Source organism: Phasianus colchicus, chromosome 8 (genome assembly GCF_987193195.1).
Source record: "Phasianus colchicus chromosome 8, bPhaCol1.hap1.1, whole genome shotgun sequence".
NCBI lineage: Eukaryota > Metazoa > Chordata > Aves > Galliformes > Phasianidae > Phasianus > Phasianus colchicus.
This window is the reverse complement of record NC_143443.1, coordinates 26,215,599-26,236,419: the sequence shown is the minus strand read 5'-3', so window position 1 is coordinate 26,236,419 and position 20,821 is coordinate 26,215,599. Positions and strand designations below refer to the sequence as shown.

General features: G+C 43.1%; 1 protein-coding gene across 5 annotated transcripts in view; it reads right to left on the bottom strand.

Moving 5' to 3' along the window:
• Positions 1-19,595, bottom strand: part of ADD3 (adducin 3) — a 90,084-nt gene extending 70,489 nt beyond the window's left edge. The window contains exon 1 of one of the 5 annotated variants that reach the window (XM_031597506.2): positions 19,393-19,595. The gene's annotated coding sequence lies outside the window, so the exon portion shown is untranslated. Of the gene's footprint in view, positions 1-865; positions 1,130-17,379; positions 17,989-19,392 lie in introns of those variants that run through there. The other 4 variants (XM_031597505.2, XM_031597507.2, XM_090145489.1 and 1 more) reach the window with 4 other exon arrangements.
• Positions 19,596-20,821: the final 1,226 nt, after the last annotated feature.

The following is a 20,821-nucleotide window of genomic DNA, read 5'->3' as shown; positions in this document are numbered from 1 at the left end:
TGTAAGCATGTCCAGCAGGTAGGATTTTCATATCATGCTTTACACAACAACTACCTTACATGCAGAAACTGAGAGATGCATGAAAGGAAGGGCAGGTACCATCAGGTGAGAGCACCCAGGATGGCAGATGCAGAGGTAGAAGGAATGACAGCCTTCTACCTCTGCACTGCAAAGTTCCACTCGCTATTGCCTATGGTATAAAACAAACTTCTGCACAAATCAAATGTTTCAAGACAGTGTTATTTATTATGCTTTTAACAGGACTGTTCTACAACTCAAGGAATTCCAGGTATTGGTTAGGAAAGAACAAGAGCTTCTTTATGTCTATATGATGCCAGTGGCTATCTCAACTATAACAGTAACAAGACTGTCTATCTGCTCTATGAAACAGAAGTTGTTCTTTCCTCTCCATTCTCAAGGTTCGGTTTCTAAGAACTTCTGCCACTTATAAGAAATACAAAGTTACTAAATTTCATCCTGAAATTAGGCTAAATTTGTTTTGAGGAAATAATAATAATAAATACTAACAAACATAATACAGGAATATAAATTCACTCATTCTTAAGTGATAGATAATTGGAATAGATTTAGAATCAGTCAATGAAAATACTGCTGCTGTACAGTTTGGTCTGGTTGATATCACCAAGCTGAGAAAAAAGACAGATCCTGTCAGATGCTGCTGCAAAAGCCATTATAACAAAGTCTAGCTGATGCAATTCTTGTTTGTCGTTCACCATAGAGATTCCAGTTTTCCAAAGGAGAAGGGAAAAAAGAAAAAAGAAAAAGAGGACCATTGAGAGCGCACATAAGAGGTACAGTTGATTTACAGAAAAAGTAAACAAGAATAATACCCAAATTTACTTACATTCAGAAGACAAATCTCTGTTTTGATGAATGCCTGGACAGCACGAAGTTTCAGAAAATTACTCAACTAGTTCAACATATTTTGCCACCAAAAGCTAAAGGAAATTCTTATGTTTTGACTCAGGAAGAGACAGCATTTCACAATACACACATTATTGTCCAAATCCCTTAATCCCAACTCCAAATTGGTTGGAACACTGCAGTTTAACATATGTCTAATATTCTTGAAAATTTAAGTTAATGGGGTAAAAGAACATGACCAGCTAACCTTTCTTTCCCTGTCAGAAAGAAAGCTCTTTTCTTTTTTTTCCCCCCACTCAGTTATGAGACAGAGCATTATTTGCAGCTTAGTTAAGCTGACTCACTTCCCCAGGCTCTTCCAGCATAATTTTAACAAAGCCCATTTGGGAAGGAATTATTTTTCCTCCTTCAAAACTATAAGTCAAAATGGCATTCAAGCATACAGTAAGAATAATACAAATACACATTATTGCTGCTTGAAAAGGATGCTATTTAATTTTATACTTTCCTACCCCAAGAAAGGTGGTGTTCGGTTTCAAGATCCCTTCCCACCTCCTAATTACGAGTTAAGTCACACAATCCTCCCCACCTTCCAGAGTCCATCTTTCTAAAAGGATCCTGAACTTCACCTACCAGAATTTATTGCACACACTTTGATCCCTTCAACAGAAATTATTAAAGAAAGAAAACACGCGCTGATCAAACAGAGCATGGCACGAAGCGGTGATGTGAGGCTGCACAAGACAAATGTCAGAGGTCAACATGATTTATTGAGTTTGGGTCTAAAATAAAATAGCTCTACAGAAGCATAACATTTCCTGACTATCTGCATCTCAGTGAATTTACACAAACCCTTTACTTATCTTTGTAAATCACTTCCACTCCTAAAACTGCTAGACCAGAGAAACAAAACAGTTGCTACATTTAAAACACTGCCATAATAATAACTTGTACATCAAATTCAGTTACTTGAAAGAGCAACACACCAACAGAGTTAATTTACTTCTTTGACTTGAGTCTGACTGCTGAATACTTTGTTATTGATTCTGGTCTAATTCTAAGGTTTTTCTTTTTTACTATTAATGACAATATTTGCCTATTCAGATTGGGTTGGGAAATGCAAACAGAGGCTTGTTACCTAGTTAAACAAAAAACCCATCCACTGTAATGTTGCATTAAGTCTACACAGTACATAACACACCCTCTATATTCTTCCCCTACAGTCTTCCTGGCCATCCACTCCTTCTGCAGCTTCTGTCTTTCTGCTTTCTCCTATTTCCATTCTACAAAATGCACAAGTTTGGATCTTTTTTATAAAAGCAATCAGAACTGTTGTCAAAACTGTGAATTGCACATTGTAATATCACAACATCTTAGAGTTACCTCTTTGTTAAGCATCAACCTATAGGCTTCCCAAAGTGCTGTCGTGTGCTTAGGTTTCCTATTTTAACATTCTACCTCCAACTTTTCTTTTTTTTTTTTTTTTTTTTTTTTAAGAAAGATTATTCTCATCCTTAGAAAGAGGAAGTCATTATGTTCAGAATGTTTATGCTAAATGAAAACATACATATTTCTATGACTGCTATTCAGTGACTGTTGGGTGGTCTCAATCACAATTGAATTTCTGACCAGCAAGTGTTTCCCTTGGAGGAATTACCAAAGCCAGTAACAGTAAAGCACAGCCTTAGAGATCAAGGACTAGAAAGGTATAAACAATCAACTGTCGTAATTACAGCTCAAGATTAAAAGATTAAAAAAAAAACAATTTTTTTTTTTTTAAACATACCCACAAGAACCTCCCAAACATCTGTTTTCACTAAGTATTTAAATCAGTGTTTTCCCTGAATTGTATCAGAAGTTGGCTTGTGTTGCACATTTCTTGGGATGAGGTCAGTAACGTGCATTAATGCAAGGCTTTGGTTGCAGTAACAAGTGGATGAAGAGGGAAATCCACAGTCCATCAGCATCCTCCACCAGGAATCAGAACACTGTCTGAAGCCGCATGTGATCAATCTCTCCAATGTACTCCTAAAGCATTTGAATTTTCCTTTTAAATTTGATAAGTGTAAGAAATTTTTACTTAAATATTAGACAACAATACACTAATGGGTGTTCTTCTATAAGGGAGGTCTTTGCAGGCCACCCAACTGTATTCCCCCCCAGCCTCACAGAAAAAGCTGTCCCTTGTGATTTGAGTTTATTGTCCATACTAATCCTAATATCCTGCTGCTTACCTTTCACAGATAAAAATTACATTCTAGGAGAAATTAAACTCAAGTCCATCAGCACAAGTTTCCTATTGCTTTTTCAACACCATCTGTCCTTATCACAGGAAAATTCACTCCCTTTCAAACTCTAGTTTTTAATTACTAAATATTTTGAAGAACTCTCTTCTGAGAAGATAACTGCAAACCAGTTCCTCAATAACAATGGGCACTTTCAGAAAACTTGAACGCTCCTCCAGCTCTCCCACTTGCTTTCCGTAAAAAAGCAGTATTTGGACTTATCTGGAGAAGTCTACAAAAGTGCTGAGAACAGTTTCTGTGTATTTTGATGCTCTATGAATCACCGAAAATGGAACATGAAGCCAAAAAACTGTGAAGCACGCACATGTACAAACAACAACTAAGATCTGGGAAGACCTATTTTAGACAAAACAAAATGTATCCTTGGCATATCAGGAAGAGACCAACAGGAACTCACACATTATGCCACTTCCACATGAGGCTATTTACATTTGTTTGAACCCACAAATCAATATGAACATCAGGAATTAATAAAGCCAGCAGTACAGAGCAGCTCTCCAGAGACCAGCCACATCTGTTCAGCAGTGCCAAGCTGCCAGCTGGAGAGAGTCCCAAAAGCCTTTACAGGGTCATCATGCACAGCAAAAGCTCATGCTTGGCTAACACCTTCCAGCCTAGCAATAAAAAAAAAGGTAATAGGTATTCTGCTAATTACATTAAGTAATTGAGTCATATTTAGCTCTGTTAATTAGGATGCTTTATTTTAATGGCTCTAATAACCACAATGTTTACATTCCTGTTTTGTTTTGGTATTGCAATGAAAATTTAGTCTAAAAACAACAATCATTTCATGACTAAAAAAAAAAAAGATGCTGCTAACAAATAATCTATTGAAAGTCCAAAGTAAGACACCCCAGATGAAGATAGTTAAGCACACAAGGGCATTTTATTTAAGTATAAATTGTAAGAATGTCCTTTCCCTATGACTGTTTGATCGGATCCTATCACAGGATGACATATACCATAATGCAGATGACATTTGCTGCTGTCCCCACGACATCCCTTGCTGGCACATAAGACCTTACTGGGCATAAAAGTTCTTGAAACAAGACACTATTTCTGCACCAACCATTTGCTGGCATTTATGGAGAAACTTTCCCTTCCAAACATCTCCAAATCTGAAGTACAGAATCATTCAGACACAGCTAAAAATCCTTCAAACACACACGTGTTGCTGAGATATGCTGTAGAGTACTGCTGTGAGTTAAGTCCCACCACATACCTTCCTCCTGCTTTGGGGGTGCTTGCTGCTCATTACCATTTTTGCTACTGAATTTCCAGTTCTTTTCTTTCTGCTACTCTCTAAAGCTAACCCAAATGGTTGGCCTATGCTGCAGCTCTTCACAAGACCCACAGAGATGGTGCTTCTCCCAGATTAAGATCAACCTGTTGAAATTAGTCTGAGCAACTCATGCCAACAATTGCTGTGCAGTCTATTTTATTAAAAGCAGATCACTGCTTCCAAACTTAACTCTTAGCAGCAAGCTGCACTGAGGGTTGCTACTTATCCTCAAAGGCACAGAGTCTTCAAGGTTTTGTCGTTGCATAGATTCATGGTTTTTGAATCCATGCAGTGTTTCAGAGGAGCATCATCAGTGCAGCCACAGCACATGGAACCCGACCTACGAAAGCATTTGAAATTATAAGGCTCACATTCAATTACCAATTCAGCTCCTAACTTTATATTCCTTTAGGCAGAGCTTGTTATCCACATTACACCAAGCCATCCATCTGGGAATGCAGAAGTCATTTGCCCACCTCTGTAGTGTGTTGTGAAGTTTTTAAGATGAAGACATATTTCATCTTGTGGTGCTACATAAATAAGCAAAGTATTATAAACAATCATTTTTATCTGACTGGGGTTATGTCATATGGTTTGCTTTCTCTATGAAAGAAAACATGTACATAAAGTGCAACCAGATGCTGTTGGCAAAGAGTCCATTTAATATGGACTCATTTCTAAAAACATGATTACAGATGTGGCCTACATCCTGAACCCAATGTTTAAAGGAAAATTCTCTCTATATGTAATCATTTAACTTGTCTTCTATGTTTTCTCCAACTCTCTTACACAAACTTTTTAGAGCTATAACATTAAAACACCCTCACCTTTTCACAATTCCATCACAAAAAACAATTCAAGTGTGCCCTTACCTATGAAAAACTGAACATGCTGCTTAGGAAACACTGCTTTGTAGCAGTCCATTCCTGCATCAGCTGTGAAAAGAGAAACCTTTCAGGTGAGAGCTAAGGTTGGACCGAGCTTCTTCATTACCTACTTCCCTGCACTGCTTATTTTGAGAAGTCGGTTACTATAACTCTACTCATGGAAACAGAAGAACAAAGAGGCTTCAATCAAATATTTGTAGCACTTTGAGTTAAACAGAAATTTATACCTAAGTTTTAGATCAATAATGACATATTTAAAATCTCTCAATAGAGCTCTTGGCAAGCTAACTCAAATTATATGACAAAAATTGGTGTGTTCTAGCATCGCACAGAGAATTAAACAACTTTTTATGCTGATAAGAACACAGTCAACAAAATAGTATAGGAATAGTAATACGTTCTGAGTTGAAAATCAGTAGGTTCTACTGAAGAACTTGGATCTTCCACATGTACTGATCTATAAAATATTATCACCTTAGCTCACGGAACTTTTATTCAAACTCATTCTCTTCTCATCCTCAAAACAGAATAGAAACAGGAAGCCTGACTGTATCATCCCACATGTAAAACCAGAAGATTTGCACTGGTTTTGAAGTATTGAAGAACAGCATTTTTTACAAACGCACTGCTGAGCTGGATCAGACAAGTTCATAAGAATACTGAATCCAGTGTTGAAGAAAAATCTCTCTGTATAATCATTTTATTCTCGCTCTACATTCACGTTCATACAAAACTAAATTAGTAAAAATCCCAAAGTGGTTCACAGTTACTGAGGTTATTGTATTGGTGATGTATTTATCATAGGAATTACAGAACTTGAAGTAAGGTTAAGTAACCACCAGTGGCATCACTTAAATTAACAACTGAAAAGAAAACAGTCCCTCTCCCCATATTACCTCTTGGTTGAACGTTTGAAAAATACAATTGTGTAACTCTTTCAGAAGGTGCTGTCATTTATGAGCACCTGCATTCCTCACTAAAGCTCAAGTACTTGATTAACCTAGACCATTTTTTCCAAGAAGTGTATTTGAAAAGTCACATGAAATGATGAAAGAAATTGAAGAATAAAATCAAAGTGGGGATAAGTTGGATTTTCACTGAGGAAACACGATGTAAGATGACATGAATGGAGCTTCAGTTTGAAAACTCTCCCAAGCAGGCAATTTGGAAACACCAAGACATCACTGCATTTGCCTCTGAGCTCTTCCAGGGGGACTGGGGTGGGTATGCAGGTGGGCAGCACTGAAGATTACTTCCAGCAAACTTCAATGCTATCACCTCATTCAAAAAGAAGAGACCACCCAGGTATGGGAACTTAATCACTGCTCATAACAGAAGCCTTGCTAACAAAGCTTCTTCTTCAAACATAAAAGAAAAGCCTAACTGAGAGTATTCATGCCTAGTTCTGAAATTGACCTATGGATGGGGCTAGGAGAAACTCATGAGGATGTGCTTGTCTGTGTATTTTCTTAAGAGAGAACGCAAACAAATTGAACTGCTTAGGAACCCAACACCTCCAGGTGGATTCTGACCACACTGAAGTCAACAGCAAAATCCCTTTCATTTACTGCATGCCAACAGTTTCACACTATGGGCTGTCCCCAACCAGCAGCTGTCACATTACTGAGGGCTTCAAACATCCTAAATAGCAAAGGATAACACTGCAGTATTTGCACAGCTTATATTAAGAAGTTAATTAAAAAAATCTCACAGTCTGAGTCTTTCTATGGGTTAAGCCAACACGCAGATGGATTAATTAAATATTAGAGCAATCTAAATAACAGGTTGAGAACTAAACAGACTCGTGCCATTCTTAAAGAGCTGGGAGGACCCAGAGTTTGGATCCTGCCGAGGTGCATGAAGGCACAGCAACATGAGGGGGTCACTCACACTGCCCCAGTTAGCCAGCTAAAGGTTGGGTTTGCCTTGCTGTAAGACTTCCACCATCAATAGATTTCTCCAGAAGGCAGCTCAGACCAGGGATGTGACTAAGGACACAAACAGCTCCTGCCTTCCTCTGACTTAGAGATGGAGCCAGGGATGCCCGGAGAGGTGGATGCCCCATCCCTTGGAGGCATTCAAAGCTGGATGTGTCTCTGGGCAGCCTGGTCTAAAGGTTGGCACCTTGCACGTAGCAGGGGGTTGAAACTAAATCATCTTTGTGGTCCTTTTCAGCCCAGGCCATTCTACAATTCTATGACAGTTCCAGGCAAAGCTGAGGAGCCAAACCCAGTGCAAACCCCACAGAGATCGTGAGGTGCTACAACACAGTCCTGGCATATTTGATGTGAGAGATGCAAAGACAAATTAGCAAGCTGCACAACTGCACACTTCAGTAGGTCCACGCTACTTTGCTGAAAAAAAGCAAACCAAAGCAAACGAGATATCAGAACCTCACATGTGCTAAACACGCTGCTCAGGAAACTGAGTTGCAATGTAACCGAGTAATGTAAGGATGTGAGCTGTAATATTCATTCTTTCAATGAGTTACACAGCATGGTACCCTCAGCCTGCAGCTGCTTGCAGGTAACCAGGATTTCACATGCACCCATATTCATCCACCTGCAGAACTGACATGGATGTTCTAATACCTGCTACAGACAGACCTCACTTTTACAAATGCTTTAATAATTTCGGCACTTCAGGGCAAACTTTTCTTCTCCCTTACGTAACACACATTGCTACAGTCCACAGAAATATTTCCAGAAGTTTATCCTTGGAGCAATGTGCAGTTTTAACCTGTCAGCTTCTTTTTTCATCAAGAATCTCTTTGTGTTCTACATACATATGGTACAAGGGGAAAGAAAAGAGGAACCGCTAAAAATGCTGCATTCATTGCATAGAATTATAATGCACTGCAGTTGAGTACTGCAAGTGCTCATCTCGAATCACACACAGCGTTTTGCCACGTCCAGTTTGCATCTGCCAATGCACTATACTCACTATAGCCCACTGTAATGGCTTTTGCTTTAGCAGAGAACTGCTTCTAACACGGGCAGTAAGGAAATAAGGTTTGAAAAGGAGTTCAGTTATGCAGTTGAACTGGAGTATGAGGGAAAGGTTGGATATTAGGAACAATTGCTCCTTCTGAATTTATGTGGTGTTTGAATCAAAGGGGCTTTCTGAGTAAGCCAGAATTCAGGGTAAATGCATACAGACAGGATACAGTGATGGCACGTATTGCCCGAACTGTCTGCTCTTGGTCTTTCAGTTACTTCAAACATTCATGCTCCTTTAGTTTTAAACTCTGCTAAAAGCAAAACGAGCAACTGTCAATTAAAAAAGATGGAAAAACTAGCATCAGCCAAATCTGGCATTGTTTATTTCAACTATATAGAATCATTACGTCCGGTCCTTGGATCCTCTTTATTATACCCTCATTTCCCCTGACTGAAGAAACCTCTGTAGCAGAAAACCCTAAGGAGCTATAACTTAACAAAGACAGCATCCTAACTTGATACAAAGACTGTATGAATGAAGCCAGTAATCTGGGTATGGTTAAAAAAAAAAAAAAAAAAAGAAAATTCCAGTGGACAAAATGAAAAACTACATTTGATAATAAATCTTTTTATGAGTTAGCTTAATACCCTTCCTCTTGGTACCGGAATGTAATGCCGTCTTCCTTGCCAAGAAGGAAAAAAAAGAAAGAAAAAAAAAAAGAAAACCCCACAGAACAAGAACAACGAGAAAACAAAAATGAAATAAACATCAGATACGCACTGCATTTTCAAAAAACATAGTATTTTTTTGTATGAGCTGACATGGGATGCAGTGACTGTGGTACAGTGGGGTGCTCGCACCACTTTCTCTCTGCACAAAAGGGCCGAGATCCCAAACCCAGAGGACAGTGCCTGAACCCAGGCACGAAGGCACTGCAGCTCTGATGTAAGCGAGAGGCAGAGGCACCACGCTCAGGATCAGGATGCATTTAAATGGTGTCCAGTGTCACGCTGAGCCTTTGGGTGATTCACAGCGAAAATTCAGGAAAATTCAGCCTCTCTCTTTTGATTCATCCCACATTGAAACCAGGTCGGCCAGCGCGCTGACACAGCCAGGGCTGTTATTTTTAAACACAGCCACAGTCTATTTAGCTAAAGCATCTTTACTCTGACTGAGCCAGTATTACTTTGATAAGACTCCTTAAGTATCTGCACTGAACCCCGTGCATCACACCAACCAAAAAAAGCACAAACTTCTGAAGATAACAAAGATAACACTACGTTGCGGTTAGGAGAGGGAACAGAAAATAAATAAGAAAAAAAGGCACAGGAAAAAGCGAGGACACCCCACTGAAGGACATGGAGCTATCTACAGGACGGCTGTGCACACTGTGTATCATTCACCACCTGCAGAGACAAACTGGAACAATTTCAGTCAACTTCACAGCAAACAGCTTTCCGTTCTTTGGAAAGTCAGCATTAAATTTGTTAAAACAATTCTGGTGCCAAATTTGTTAGCAGTAACACTAGGTTTTCTTACACATCATTTAACTGCTGAAAACCTGGACAGGAGAAGACAGCCAACGCTGTTTTGAAAAGCACATAAAAAGACCACAAATTTTGATTGCGGGACATTTTGGGAGGCAGCTAAGCAGTGCTAAATCTGCCTATCTTCAGCTCTCTTCAATGCAATGGTTACTTCTTCAAGTATGAAGGTGTCTTACAACCACAAGTTCATTAGCAGAACCAAGCCCAACCCCATCCTTTCTCTCCAAAAAGCACCTTGGTCTACAAATTGCAGGTGGTTAACGTAAGACACCAAGACACCTTGGTCTACTCGATGCAGTGAAGTTTTACTGTGGAGATATTTAGCCTCAACTTGTTGTCAATAACCGTGAGATTGAGCCAAAAAGTAAAATGAGCAATGTTACACACTGCTCAATAGGGAAACCTTTTTAATTTACAACAGAAAAATTAGCTATGGACTTTCATGCTGTACAGAAAGGCTGCAGACCTGAAGACAAGGTCGTAACAGAAAGCACCCCATCCCAAGCACTGAGCCCTTGTGCTGCCCACGACCCTCCACTACACTAACACCTGCAGACCCATGCAATCAGTCAGTCCCTTTAACTCCAACAACAAGCTGACTTCAAGGTCTTAATGCAAAATGGGAAATACCTGAACTTGCAGGGACACCTTCCATCTGCCTGCACACACACATGCTCTGTACAGCCCCCTCCTTGCAGGATTAAGGGTTAGGTGAGCACTGATACGTGCCTAACAGACACAACTGCATGATACAATCTAAGGATAATAAAACAAGTAGACATGCTTCAACGCTTATTCCTATGTATTTGTCAGCTTTTTCATTCTTCCACATTCTGTGAACCAGTTACATTGGCAAGTCCTGCTTTGGTTATCCCCATTTTTCTTCTTTTCCTCCCCTACATGACACCTTCATTCTTCAAATCCAGCATCTAGGACAGGAAACTCCAAACTATCAGATAACAGGAATGGCTTTTCAAAACTTGGAAGGTTCTGACACATTTCTGAGCCTCTTAAGAACTGCCAAAACAAACAATGGACAAGGAGGTTTTAATTAAAATAATTTTGAAGTCTCTGTAGTTTCTCCAAAATGTTGCCTTCAACCCAAAGAGCATCCCTTCTAACAAGACCTTTTCCCTACACATTCTGGGAATACTGGAGCTGCCACCTTGTATCCCAAAGTCTGGAGCCACGGTTTCTTTCATTCTGAGCTGTTTACAAACACTATTTACACAGCTTTATTTATTCCCTTAAATTGTTTTTGGAGAGACAGAGAGCATAACCAAAAGCTTAGAAAGAAGGTGAAATAACCTTGGAGGAAGGATGTTACATTACACCACATCACCCATAACAGTCTCCCCAGCATAAGTATATGCCAGTAAGCATTCTTCAAGTTAACTAACAAACTGAAGAGTCATAGAAAAGAATTACTTGCATTACACATTTACACATTATAGCTGGTAATTCTGCAGCTTTCATTTCATCTTTGAACCATCAGTTATACTGACAAATAACAGCGGCAGCAGCGCATTATTGCACACGGAGTAAACAAATGACCTTTATCTAACTTTATTAAGGTAATAAAGGACAGATTTTTTTTTTTTTCTTTTTAAGAAACTTCCTTCAAAGGGAGTTTTATAGCTTACCACCAGCAGGGTGTGGATTGAAGCTAAAAACTTTGAAATGGGTCTCTGTGAAATCTGAAACCAAAATACAGCAAAGGTCACCCTTCTGTGCAGAACCATCCCATCTGCGTGCACGCTACAAGCAAAGCTCTGTTAGCTGAGCCTCCCCAACAGCCCAACTCAACTCACCCCCTGGGATCAGCAGCAACATCAGGTTTCTCATACAAAGATAAATTTACTGCCTACAATACCTGTTACCATACATTTGCAGCTTGTTTGATAGCAGCCAGGCTCTCCCGTTACATGGCATACCTCAAGCTATTTTTTTCTTGTTAAAAAGTAACCCAGGTTATAAATATGACTCTGTTATTTCTACTCCCAACTTGAGCTAATTCATTTTGGTCATAATTCCACAGACAGTAGAGAGCCTTATGCAGAGTATTATCCAACCTTAATATGAAAGGAAGCAATATATCTGAATTGTTATTTTTTTTAAACTCTAAAGGAGACTATTTCAACAAGGAAACACGGTGAATTTTTCCCCATCAGAGAGATAGGATCACCAAATCCAGATCTGGAAACAACCAGAATGATACACTTCACTCTGTCTTCGGGGCACCAGCAGGTGCAACATGGCTTTTGCCCATGTTTTTGCCCACAGGGATGCAGGGGCAGTCCCATTTCCAGCTGTGGGAGCTCACCTGGGTCTGGGTGAGCTGAGCATATGGGGCTGGAGCAGCTCCCACCTCTGCCCCCAGGCACCCAGCTCTCTGAGCGCTCCCTTCCCTTGGCTCGGGTCACATCGCGTGCGCCTGCCAACTGAGGGAAGATCTGGCATCCTTTGCAGCACAAAGATTTCACAAGGCGTAGGACTGAGAGGCTGACTGCCCTTGCTGGAGGGCACAGTTCTGGCAGACAACATCACAGCACACCGCACACAATCCGTGCGGCCACTGGAGGTGGAGATGGCATCTTGATCCAGGCACTCAGAGATTCTCAGGCTTAAGGCATGGTTGAGAAGAACTGAGCAGCCTTAGCCATTTAGCCTTATGGAGGATTTGCCTTAGGGCATGTAAAGTTACGAGCACTGTTGTTTAAAAACAGCTAAGTTGAACAAGTGCAAACCAGGAGGACAGCATGCACACACGCCAGCACCTGAAGAGGAAGCAGCACTGCAAATTTCCCCCAAGTCCTTGGCTCACAGGGAATCATCTGACACAGACAGGGAACCCATTGCCCCTCTGCTGCCATAGGGTGACTTCTCCAGGCACCTCTGGTGTTTTACAGCTTAAATGTTTTATACAGCTAAAGCACATTGTCTAGAGTTCACATTTCAACTTGGAAGCTCCCTGGATTCATTTCAAGACGTATAAATTTTTTTTATAAACTAACCTGGTTTTGAGCACAGAGCTCACTCATTCTAGCACTGTACAGATGTATTCAATCTCTTAGCACACTGCAAGATTATTTAAACAAAGTTTGAAAGGGAGAAGTAAAGGAAGAAGAAAATCCAACTGCCAGACTGCTGGGACTGTTGGCTTTCTTTGCGCTGGATTGTTGTTTTCTTTTTTAATTAAAGATCTTTATTTTTTGCTCAATACCAGACCCATGATTTTGATTAGTTCGATAATGAACAAGCCAACCCTACAACATGAGGTGTGCTGGCTGTGGGCTTACTTTGCTTTAGAAATCACTGCACTACCTACCACTGAAACATGTCTCACAACTTCCTTTCTCTTCCTCAGCCACTCAGGGTTAAGCCTTTGCAATGAAAATATTTATGAAAATTTTATTGAAAGATCCACCTTGGACATTTTGCCTTAGAAGATGGGGTGCTCCATTCCAAGCCATGCACATGCAGTGAGTGGGGTCTGCTGGGTGCCCCAGCTGTGTCCCTGCAGTCCTCAGCCACTTAACACAGAGCACACACGTGTCCCTGAATGCCAAGCCAGCTACACAGCTCTGTATATTCAACCTATAACAATCAGCATGCCTAAAAGAAATCTAATTTGTATTCACTATTACGTCCATTCATGGGAATGGAAAAACAAAACCCCAAACAATCATGTATACGCAGATCCTAAAATTCTCAAAGTTACGAAAGGAATAAGTAAACTATGAAGCCCCTGGAATGAAAATGCACAGTTTGCCCTAGGAGACAACTTCCATTTAGTGAACGAGTTGTAGACCGTAAACATCTCAGCTTTCTGCCTTCCAGCCCAGCAGTTGGGCCAGAAAAAAAAAATTGTTTTGAATCTCTTGACGAAGAGTTTTGCCTTTGTATATACCTTTAGACAAGCATGCATTTAAAGCAATCTGCCATTCAAAGCCAAAATTCCATAGGCTAACTGTGAACCTTACAAAGACTTAAGACTCCTCAAATGAATATTTAGCACAATACTTCATATGCAATCAAGATCTGAAACATGATGATGGGCCTGTGGGCACTGCCACAATTTGATCATGATAAGAGAAATACTTGACTAGTTATTCATTTATTATGGCAGGAATACTATATCACAAGGGCTAACGTTGTATTCAGTTAACAAAGGAGTGACAGCTGTTAATCTGATACACAAACCATCTTCTTGTACCCTAAATTTCACAAACAGCATAGAAATTGCAAATAAATACACCTGGAAAAAAAAAAAAAAAAAGAAAGAAAGAAAAAGAGATCCATGAGAGAATATATCATTTTTCCCCTCTTCAGAGTACTATGTCATGAAATCTCAAAGAGAAATTTGAATGTTCTAGCAATTAGATACTTTGGTTTGGAGGGTAAATATAGCAGCTTGTCCCGTGCATAGCAATGCTTGGTGTATTGAAAGTACACCAACAAACTGGCTTAAGTCACGTCTCACTCCTGTTTTAGAATTGTCCAGGATTCTGGAGAAGTGACCATGCAATTCATAAGTTCTCATGGAAATGGCTGTGCATTTGTGTTGGAGAAACCACAGGTTGTCACCATGTCACCAATGCGGTGTCACTGCTCAGCTCCACACAGAACTAGATGCACCACCTGGTATCATCCACTCTTTCCACCTCTGAAGTCTATTTCCAATTTCATATTTCAGCTTATTTTTTTCCATATTTTTCTCTTCCAAGCTGAAGGTTGCCTCTGTTAAGTATCTGCTAGATGTACAGCATCTGAGCCAGAACACTCCTACTCTTCCTGACATGAGGGCTCATGAGTATGCTTTCCAATGCTATAGTTTAATTTTCATGTTTAAATCCAGGATATTTTCTTTGGAATGCACTATCTAACTTTCAAATACTTGACTCTGTGACCTTAATGAATCTTTAAGCATAGAGTTTTTTGTCTATAAATTTATAAAGACTAAAACGTGGGTGAGTCACTGCTGTTCATTCCCGAGGCATGCACCTGAACTGGGCACTTTCTGAAAGGCTGAGGCATCAACTCCTGGCCTCCAAGGCAGCCTGCAGGCTGTCCTCACTCAGCCCGTGTTTAGAGGAGAGCAACGCAGGAGGTTGGCCAACTGACTTCACCCAAAGACTTGAACCTGTGGTTGTCTTTTGCTTGGGATCTGCAGGGGAATGGGGGAAGCGCTGGGACAGAAGCTGAGACCAGTCCCAGCAGCAGGAAAAGAACTGGAGGAAGTGAAAGCCCCCAGCATACATGTCTGCACAGGAGACAAGTTGCAATTCCCATTGATCTAAAATTTGTTTATTTCAGCCACACAGTCAACCTCAGCACCAAATGGTTTCTATAGGATTAGGTCAAGGCTTCCAGAACTGACAAAATAAGTCTTTCTTCACCCCAAGTGAGTCTATGTTTGGAGGAGAAAATATAAATATTTTGAGTTCTATTTTGTCTTCATTGTTTTTAACGCATTAGCACAAGTAAAGAAAACTTTATCCAATAAGCAAGGCCTTCTGTTTTACCCTGTATTTATCATCCAGCACAGGAAGGCTTTGCTGGTGCCATGCATCTTGCAGTCAGACCCGACATTGACCACAAGCCTGCAAACACACGAAGATGCAGATCTGGTGGACTTTTGAAGAATGTCACGTTCAGTGTAACAGCCACAGGTGACATGTGTAACTTTACCTATTTTCTATAATAATAATAATAATAATAATAAATGTATTCCTCTCCTAGGCAACCTGCTCCTCATGGCCACGCTTGAGCAGACGACCACTAAAGGTCCCTCCTAACCTAAACCATCCTATGACTCTGTGATAACACAATTAAGCATACGCAACAATAAAAAGAGCCTTAAGATGAATTATTGCACTTGTAGATTAAGATAACAAACACAAGTTTTCATAGTAATTCAACAGAACCCTGTCACTTTGGCAAACACAGTCCAGCATTCAGCTGAAGCTCCAGCCACAACCACCACGCTGTGCTGAGGACTCATGCAAGGCAGCACAGTGACAGGAAGAGAAGCAGCAAGCTGCAACCTGACAGCTGCTTAAATGCAATACCTGAGCTGGAGAAGTACCTTCAGTGCATGCTGACTGCAAATGGGGAAGGGCATTCCACCAACTGCTCACTGCTGCAGGTCAAGCGAAGGCAAAGTGAGGAGCTATGGAGCTGCTTGCCCATTTACTGACCTTGCCCTCAGCCTGCCAGCTCACCCAGAAGCTCCCTGCTGCTCTGAAGTCCCTAGGAATTTAACATGTTAAACAATACAAGGCAAGAAGAGTTTCTTCCCAGCCAAGATCAAGGTGAAGACTAGAACAGTGAATGAGGCTACTATAATGGTGCCTTAATTTGCTCTTCATTCCAGCTGATTGCATCCCTGTAAAGCAGAGTTTACATTACTACCATTTGAATGATATTAAATATAATAACGAATCTTATATGTTCCCAGTCTTGGCAAAGCAGTTACCTACATCACATAGACTGAACTGTGAAGATGCAGGGTAAAACCAAACTAAGGAAAACACCATCACCCTCAAATAAAGGGGTCTTCTTTCAGAAGATTTTTAAAGAATCCCAAGGAAATCCCAACTTCTTCACAAAATATTTTCCAGTTTACTGATTATTTTAAGTGACAAACCTCCCCACTGTAGTCTAGGTTAAAAGAAAGCTATAATTGAAGACACTTTCATACCTGACCAAATTCATTGATGCAATTCAAAATTGGTTTGTCTTAATAGTAATCAAGAACTATCCACCATACAACTACATTTGTGATGACTTCAAAAGAAAGATCTTGAATTCTCATTTGTGCAAGGTAACAGAAATCACTGTGCATCACAAAAGCTTCCCCATGCCAGTGGCATCAAAGTTAATATAGGAAATTGATCTGCTTGCCTCTAATTTGAACACGAACATGTTACCTACGAGTCAAGAAGCTTTTAATCCATCTTCACGTACCAAGAAAATGCTGCATGAAGACACTGCCTGCTGAGAACCACCACCAAAAGCAACACCAGCACTTCTCCCAGTACAACAACCAGTATTTCAGAGCAGAGCTTGCAGAGAAGCCTGTGACGTAACAGCAAGCAATGCCACCAAATAATATAGATTGCAATCTTCTGAGTCAATACCAAAATACCGACCTACTCCATTTTTGAAACAACAACACTAAGAGATTGCAAAATTGACTTACAAGAGAAATAACAGCTTGACGTTGCTATGGCCACTACAGTTACAGGATATTTCTTAAAGAAACAGTTTTTTATTTCTCCTGTTTAAGCTAGCAAAGGCAACTGTGTATCAGCTCAAGGTTACACAGGTTGTTCCCTATGCCAATTTTTTTTAAGCACTCTAATTCCAATACCATCCCTATGAAGCAGGCTGAGAGGTCTCACCTGCAGCAAGGATTGTAACAGGGCAGCCCCACACTCACCTCCAGCACCGCATGCAGTGGAAATGAGCCCAAGCGTCAGGATCCAGCCCATTCCATCCCACCCCATCAGTGAGCCCACACCACTTGCCTGTCCCCTTTGGATCCCAGCCACTCCACAAGCACTGCAGATGCATCATCCCCCAAATCATCCTTTTCTTAAATAAAAGACCAGCTGTGTCAATCCTCGGGCAAGACGGAGGATAATAAGTGACTTAGCCAAGGCATCACTACACCCCCAGAGATCCTGGAGCACAGCAGCACTCCATCTATTGGCCAAGATTGAAGGACTGCTCAGCCATCAGTGCGTGCACTGATCCTGACACGAACAACTCTCAGTCCCTCCCCGCTTCAGGTTTCACATTCCCCCAGTGAAAACTAAATATCAGCAACGTCTTATCCTAAAAAATAACATGAAATCCTGAGAACCTGAGAATGCAAAGGCTTGTAAAGCTAAAACTGGTATCCACTAGTAGTGAGCGTGCACAGAGTTCAGGAGCTCACACACCCACCAACCCTACAGCAGAATAGGGCAGCTCCTGGACCCTGTGCCCTCCCCATACACCACGCGCAGCACAGGAGGCACCTGTACAACCCAAAATTTCCTCAATCTCAGCAAAGCCTAGAGTCTGGGGTCACATTTATCAACTTCACTCCTCTGGTACCAAAGCCGATTGCAGCAACAGCTTATCCTGCCCGAGAGTCATCCAGCAAATCCAAACATGGAGTCTTTTATAACCTCCTGGCAATCATTTTTTGCTATTTATTTTACCTATTGATTTTATAAGTCAGCTCCCCCACCGATGAGCTCCACCCAGCTGAGGCACAACCCTACACTCTTCCATCTGCTTAGGACCACATCACCACCCTCTGGGTGCTCTGGGGGTGCTGGTGGACACAAAGCAGCAGACTGGGGCTCAACCTACCTGTAACGTACAGATGCTGGGCAGAGCCACACTGCAGTCACGCCGGCTGGTAAGCAGATGCTGCCAATCTGCTGTACTGAGATGAGCTCCAATTCATAGACACGCTTATCAAACTCACTCTGAGTTTTTATATAAGAGAGGAAAACAGTCTGCAAACTCAAAAATTGGGAGCAAACTCCCCAAGGCCCCTTGCAACCCTCCTCACTGAAGTTAAAGGCATAAATAGCCAATTTTCTCCTAATGTACACAGACATACATCACTGCAGGACACGGAGCAGTTTCCAGAGCTGCACGGCTCCGGGAGCAGAGTGTGGAGAAGGGCAGGACCAGATGTTGGCCACAGCTGTAGGGGTGCTGCCGGTGAGCAGTGCCGTGCCAAGACTGCGTGTGCTTGGGAATGGGATCCCTGGCAAACGGCAAAGGTGGAGCTGAAGGCGACGGAACATTTTTAAAGCCCAGCCCTCGTGGAAGATATAAATTATAAGCCGTTTTCTGAGGCTCGCATGGGCTGCCGCGTCTCGTGATAGCGCCAAGCCGCTCCATCGTTACAATCGCTTCCAACACCGCCCTGCATTAGCGATTTCTGCACAGAGGCGCGCGCTATTTCAGATCGGCGCTGAGGCAAAAAGACAGCATTGCAGCACCCGGAGAGCCCGCGGGCGGCAGCGCGGCCCCGCAGAGCCCCCCCCGACCGCGGGGCGCCGCACCCGGGGAGGGACGGAGCGACCCCCGGCTCCCGGCGTGCAGCTTCGGGCAGCGCGGACGCGAAACGGCGCAACTCCGCAGCGATCGAGCCGGGCGGCTCCGCGGCGTTACGACGGCTGGGTCACCGCTCGCACCGGGTTAACGGGGGCAGAGCCGGGCCGCGCGGTGCTCCCGGTGCGCGCAACGCAGCCCCGCAGCCTTTGTGCGCCCGCAGCCGTGATGCGCGCACACACGCACATGCACACACACGCATGCACACACACTTCCACGCTCAGCACGCCGGGCCGCGCGGCCGCAAACTTCACCCCCCAGAAGCGGCGGGGGGAGCGGACATCTTGGGGCAGCCCAGCCCCGCACCGCCTCCCCCCACTCTCTACGGAGCCGGGAGACATTTTACCGAGCCCCCACCCCGGCGGCTCGGCTCCCGCTTCCCCCTCCCCACCCCGAAAGGCAGCGGAGCCGCGCGGCGTTACCTCGGAGCCCCGCGCCTCACTCCATCCCTCCGGCGGCGGCGGGCGCGGGAGCCCAGCACCGCGGCGGGCGGGGAGGGGCGGAGGGGAGGGCCGGGGGCAGGAGGGGGCGGAACGATGTGGCAGGAAGGGACACCTGGGCTCCTCCTCTCCGCTGCTATCTGCCCGTGGTTGTGCCCTGCCCCCAGCGCCGCTCGGCCAAGTTTGAGGGGCCGCGAGGAGGAGGAGGAGGGGGGAGAAAGAGGAGCGGAGGAAGGAAAAAAAAAAAAAAAAAAAAAGAGGAGGAGGAGGAGGTGGTTCTGCCGAGGCCCCGCCCGCCGCCCTCCATTGTTGCTCCCGCCACCCTCACTGCCGATGGAGCAGAGTGGGACTCGCGGTGGAGCCGAGCTGCACGGGGGAGGCACAGGGGAAGGCTCCCAAGAGGAAAGGAGGCAGGGTGTGTGTGTATATGTGCGTGTATGTGTGCAGAAAATGCAAAGAGGCTGCTTTCGGCCAGTTCTGTCCTCCGTTTTGTGCGGCCGCTAAGCATTCTGTGGTCGCAGCGCTCTGCGGCTGCTATCGGCTCCGTTCTGCTCTGCACCCGAAGTTGGTGGTTTCTCGGGTTCGAGGTTTGCTGGGCAGCATCCGTGCGGTGCTGGGAAGCCGTCGGGATGTACAGAACCACTGGGTGATACACGGCTTTACATGCAAAAAGAAAAGTCTGTGATAATATTTTTAATTTTAAGGCTCAAAAGTTGCCTAAAACATGCTTGAATGGTTCCATTTGTGACCAGATGCAAGGCTGCTCACATAGCTCAGCTTTGAGATGTTTCAGGGCAAACCTCATAACTCAGGGATCTGCTGACTGTAGTGATAGCATGAGAGGGAAAAACGGCCTTGAATTGTGCCAGGGAGGCCCAGGTTGGATATTGGGAAAAGTTTCTTCTCCAAAAGAGTGGTGAGGCACTGGCACAGGCTGCCCAGGGAGGGGGGCAGTCACCATCCCCAGAGGTGTTCAGTCATGGAGATGTGGCACTGAGGGACGTGGTTAGTGGGCATGGGGGGGTGGGTTGGGGTTGGACTTGGTGATCTTAGTGACCTATTCCAACGTTAGTGATTCTATGATTCAAAATGCTCCTGAGGGTCATTTCTGATGATGATGATGCACCAAATCCCTGAGATGCTGGTCCCTCTGCAGAGGGCCTTGGAGACAAAATGTCTGCAGGCACCGCACTGTGCAGCCTGGGGTGCTTTAATTTGCAAATTGATAGCCAACGCTCAGACAGCCCCACCTGGCTGGAGCAGTACGTTTGGAGCCTGTAGGTGCTGGCCAGTGATAACAGACGCTGTTCCAGCTCGTCCCTTTATTTAATGCAGGATCTCTAACTATCTGGTTCTTGTAGGGAATGAAAGCGCTTGGGTACAGGAGGAGCAAGTGTGCTGGCACACCTAT